The sequence below is a fragment of the Delphinapterus leucas genome, chromosome 1 (genome assembly GCF_059928025.1).
Source record: "Delphinapterus leucas isolate spDelLeu-1000000601 "Yukka" chromosome 1, BTC_Dleu_Yukka2, whole genome shotgun sequence".
NCBI lineage: Eukaryota > Metazoa > Chordata > Mammalia > Artiodactyla > Monodontidae > Delphinapterus > Delphinapterus leucas.
Window position 1 is genome coordinate 189,854,594 of NC_143129.1, and position 5,336 is coordinate 189,859,929.

General features: G+C 55.0%; 1 protein-coding gene across 5 annotated transcripts in view; it reads left to right on the forward strand.

The window, feature by feature from the left end:
• GNB1 (G protein subunit beta 1) overlaps positions 1 to 1,866 on the forward strand; it is a 92,425-nt gene extending 90,559 nt beyond the window's left edge. For 3 of the 5 annotated variants that reach the window (XM_022598334.3, XM_022598337.3, XM_022598336.3), the window contains one exon: positions 151 to 1,866. The gene's annotated coding sequence lies outside the window, so the exon portion shown is untranslated. Of the gene's footprint in view, positions 1 to 147 lie in introns of all 5 variants that reach the window. The other 2 variants (XM_022598335.3, XM_089902058.1) reach the window with 2 other exon arrangements.
• The last annotated feature ends 3,470 nt before the right edge of the window (positions 1,867 to 5,336 follow it).

Genomic DNA, 5,336 nt, shown 5'->3' on the forward strand with positions numbered 1-5,336 from the left:
ATCTGGACTTGTGGGCACGTGAGCATTGGTGTCAGCTTGGAGCACTTCCTGTGCCCTCAGCCGCGAGCGGGTGCACCCATCATACTGACTGTGCACCTGCACCAGGGTGTCCGTTTCTCTTCATGTTTCTCTAAACTCTGTTTAAAGCAGCAGGTGGACGCCGCTGTGACTGGAAGACCATTCCAACCTTGGAGCGTTACAGTGATAGCATTTCCAATCCACCCCTACTAACGCGGATGCCCTGCACCCCTCAGAACTTCAAAAGGGCAAGACCTTTTCCCTTCACTTATTGCTGAAACCAAGAGCACAATTCCCATTAAGAGAAGAATCTCTGTGCTGTAAACTAAAACAAATCGTGCATTCCTTCCGGGACCATTGTCTTTGTTTTTCTTTTTTTGTTTGTTTTTCTTTTTTTTTTTTTGTCTTGAATGAATTTAAAAGGAAATACTATAATAAAAATGTTAACCAGAAGGTAAACTTGAGTGTAATTGTAAGGCAGACACACTTTTCTACTAGTTTCTTTGAATTCTAGATCAGTGATCCTGTTTTGTGATGTTCATGGCGAACAAGTTGAGGACTTCATCTTGTAATTGATTCTAAGTTTCAGATTGTGTTTGTAACAGGATTTTGCAGACATTCATATTTCCTTCTTAAAATATATTCCTTTCTGTTCAGTAGTTAAACAGAGAAAGAGGGTCTAGTGCAGCCTCTCTGGAATTGTTAATGATGTACATTTAGTCCCTAGTTTTTTTACTTTTCGTCTCGTGTCACATGATGGTTGTGTGCACACACGGCATAGAAGGGTGATGCTGAGAAGCCAAGGAACAGAGCACGCGCCGTGGACGAACAGTGAACACCAGTTAGGCACCTTTGCTCCCCAACCCGCCCTCTCTACCTTCTCAGTTCAGTTTTTAATCTCACCCTGGGTCTCCTTGTGAAGTTGGAGGGAAGTTTATACAACAGCAACAGCGCGACACTACCGTGTGCCCCACCCTGACCGTCAGGAGCCTCTGCTCTCAAGCGAGGTGCCCGTCCTGTGCTTGGATAGTCAGTCAGTTATTTGTGTATGAAACAATGTACAAATCAATGTTTTGAAAATAATGATCTCAAACTTTCTAAGTTAAATTTTAAAAAATTTGATCGTTTGCCATATCGGGTGGGTTTACTCTTAGAATCGCATGCTGTAGAAATGCTCAAAAGTGCATATAGGACTCAGTCCTTAGATGTTCTCTTTCTTTTCAGAAATAACCTCTTTAAAGCTGTAACCATTGCTCCTCTGTGCACACGCATCGCATCGGAAGCCGTGCAGCCAGCGGCTCTACACACTCACCTAGCGGGATATTCACTGTTTTCTTTATTCCTTTAAAAATAAGTCCTGTTCCAAACGATTGCTGTTGGAATTGGGGGGTGGGGCGGGGTGGTACAGGGAATGGAGACCCCGGCCTCCCTTTGTGGATTCCTCACAGCCCGGCTCTCCCGTGGAACCAGCCTTTTGCACCGAGGCAGACCATTTTTCTAACATGCAGACGTCCCTGGTTTTGTGCGCGTCCAGTGTGGAGCAGTGGCGTTGGGACGGCGCAGGCCTCCTCCCCGCACCAAGCACTCCCGTAGAGGCAGCAGCGGCTTCTCCATCCTGTGTTTGCACCATCCTGTGTGCCCTGTGCCCTGGACCCGCAAAGAGTGGGACAGGCACCCCCCCACCCCAGCCCTACCCCCCTCGGCACCCCTGTAGAGCTCTCTGCACCCTGTCCCTCACCTTTTGTATTTAATTTTAAAGTCAGTGTACTGCAAGGAAGCTGGATGCAAGATAGATCCTATATTCACTGTACTGTTATTTAAGATGTAATAAAGCAGTTTGACATGAGGGATTTTGGCGTGGCTGCTCATTTGTGGGGCTGTTTCGGTGTCTGGGGGGCAGCTGCCCTTCCCTGGCTGCCCCCTCTTCTGCCCATGTGATTTTTTGTCCCCCTCACAGAGAGTCCATGAAAGGAGCGGCCAGTCCTCAGATGGGCCTGCAGAGCAGCAGCATGCCACCAGCCCTGGCCCCCTGTCACCACCCAGACCGTGGTTCTCTCATCCCCCGGCAGCGTGAGTCTCCCGAGTGGCTGTCCGACCTTTCTCTCCTCTCTGAGCCTCTGCCTCTACTGGTGGCCCTCCCCTACTCTTCCCTCCCTAAGATACTAAGGACGTTACTCCAGAGACATACTTCCCTTCAGATGATAGAACAGTTTTCATCTTTGTCCGAATGAAAAGACCTGCATCTTGCAAGAGAAAATGAGCATCTGCCCCACACCCACGAGAAGCAAACACTTCATTGCATGTCAGTGAGGAAGCCTCTCACTCCACCGCTTCCCTGGACCCCAGCCCTGCCTTCTGTGCCTTCGTGCTAAAGGACATGATTTTCTTTTAGTCCGAAGTATTCTGTGTAAGGTTATGAAGGGTAACTTGGTAATTCCCACGGGTCAGATTCATAAGTAAGTGAAGACTGCTCTCAGCGGGAAGTACTCCCTCCTGAAGCTCCCTTTTCCAATTGTCAGGAAGACACAGGCAGTCGGTCCTCCTGGCCCTGCCCGTGGGGAGGGGTGGGTGGGACTGGCGCGATGGCAGGGGTCTCTCCTACAAGGACCATGGGCGCGGCCTCCCGGCGGTTGACAGCCTGAACAGTGGGTTCGCCCGGTTTCAACCTCCTCCCCCGCATCTCTCTGGAATAAATCTGCTCTTTGCACGTTTTAGCGCTGCCAGCTGTCTCAAAATGCCAGAGAGCACCTAAGGTGCTCCCTGGGCTGGCAGCCTGAGTCCTTGGGAGGGAGGGTCTCCTGGGGTCAGGAAGCAAGCCTTTATCCTGGCACAGGGACACATCTGCTGTCGGCCACCCTCAGAGGGGCATGGCGTGGGCACAGGAGCCTCAGCAAGGGCTGGCTAGACTGGGTGCCCTCTGAGCTGGGGCCAGGGGAGCTGAGACTCAGCCCCTCTGCTTGCTGGCCTCGAGGCCGCCCTCCCACCTTCTCAGCAAAGTGGTCACTGAAAATAGGTGTCCGGGGGCACTAAGAGGACAGCCAGGCGGTGGTGCGAAGCGAAGCGCGTTCTGCACTGCGCTGCCCGGCGTGAGCCTCGGATTTCACGCTTGAAGCCTGGGACCCCTCAGCCTCCTGGGCCTGGATGCACCTGGGAAGTGATGATCTCCTTGCCCCACCCTCCTCCAGGGTGCCTGCCCTTCCACCTTCCTTCCTTTGGCCTCCGCCCCTAGTGTCTGAGGTAGCAGCTGGCTCTGGTGAGCACACCTGTTGCAGGTGCAATGTCCACGCTCCGCCAGACCCTCGGCAGCTGGACGTGAACTGGGGCCTTGCGGGGAGCTCTAGGGTCACCTGCCCCCCGATGTTGGGTCTCATCGCCTCTTCCAGCACCCAGCGTTCACGTCCACTCGAGGTGTCCACCCCACCTGGCACCAGCGCCCATGATGCCTGACCCTTCACGCGGAGCACACAGCGGGGTCCTCGGCGCCCCCCTGCCCACCCCAGCGGTTCCTCTTCCTCCTAATGTGTGAGAGCAGGAAAAGGCCACCCCACCCACACCACTCTGCTTGTCTCCCCCCAACCATTCCCCACTCCTGGAGTTAGGCCAAATTCTGCCCCTTCACGTCCTCCCTGTGTGATCTGGGGCCAGTTACTTGGCCTCTCTGTGCCTCTTGATTCCCCGTGTGAAAACTGCAACAAGAGCACCTGCTCCTAGACACCTTGTGAGAGTTTGGCGAGTCCCACGTCTGTGAGGTGCTAGAGCAGGGAAGGGCTGCTCACGACTTCGCTCTCAGAGACCCCCACCCCCACCCCGCCCAGGCTCCCGCCACCCGCCAGGTTCCCTCGGCCTAGCTACCCTCTGGCAGCGCTCTTCCTGGATTTCAGCAGGCCGTGCCCCCGCCCGAACACCTGGAGGGTTTGTTCCCTGCAGTATTGTGCGCCTGGCACTTAGTGGCCCGGCAAGAAGAGGGGCTGCCCGATCCCAAAGCCAGCCCAACCAGACCGCCAAGTCCGTGATTCCGGACACTGGCCCCTGGGGAGGGCTGGGAAAAGTGGGACAGAAGGGGCCGGACTTGTCCAGGGCATGCTGGCTGGAGGCCAGAACTGGGGAAGGTGGCCTCTGGATAGCCTGAGACACTCCCTGTCCACAGGGAGCCTCGGTGCCTCCCGGCCACACCTGTCACCCAGGCCCCTGGCCACTTCCTTTTTTGGGTGCTGGGAAGCCTCCCTCTACCCCATTCCCCTCCAGCAGGCACAGCTGAGGCCTACTTCCCCAAGAGCTGGGAGCAGAACCCCAAAGAGGAAAACCCTTTCCACACCCTGCACCCCAAATCCAAGGGCACCCCCCTGCCTGAATGAGTCCAGCATTGGAGAGGCAGCCCTATCCACTGCATCCTCTGTGGTCCCCCATCTTTCAGCCCTCAGAAGAGTAGGAGTCCAGGTTTTGGGGGGTCTAAAGCTTAAACAGTAGGGGAGCCATGTTTAAGAAAAAGAACACAAAGAAACAAATACCAAATTAAGAGAGTCCTGCACCTCTAGCACTGGGAAAGTTTACACCTCTGGCCTTTCCCGAACACAGACCCTCTGAAGCAGACCCGGCATCGTCTGCCCAGCCCACTGCCCACGTTGGCCTGACTGGCACCCATCCCCCACCCCCACGCCCGCCTGCGTCCCTGCTGCTGACCCCTCCCTGTCCCCACCACTGCCCGGCTCATTCCAGCTCAGCCTTGGCCCTCAGCCCAAGCAAGATCTCCTCTAGGAACCTTCGGGACGCCCTGAAGTGCCCCTCCCAGCACTGGCCTTCTGGATTGCGGGGTGTGACTGGGAGGCTCCGGAATCCCCGGAGTGGGCCCAGGGCCTGCTGGGAGATTGCACAACAGGCTCCGATGGAGGAAGCCACAGCCCCCGTTTTCTCATTTCTGAAATGGGGAAGTGCTCCTGCCTGAGGTCCAGAATGGACAGACTGCCATGATTACAGCCACACACCTGCACAAGTTCCTTTTAGAAAGGGCACAGGAAGGGTGCCTGCTGTGTGACCTTGGCTAGTTACCAGGCCGGAGCTGCCTTCTCTGCAGACTGTCCCTGCTCTAGAAGGTTCTTGGGAGGCCTGGCCAAGCATTAGTAGTATTATGTTAATGCTCATATCCAAAAATACAGCTCAAAAGGCTTTTCTCTTCTGTGGGTGTGGCTGGGGGGTCACTTTGGGGAAGCGGTTGGGTTTACAAAATAACCAGATGGGGAAGTTACGGAGCTTGAGAAATCCCCCCAAATTCCCGCCATCCTTGCCCCCCTTTCCACTCACCCTTGATAACCCCGTGGCCC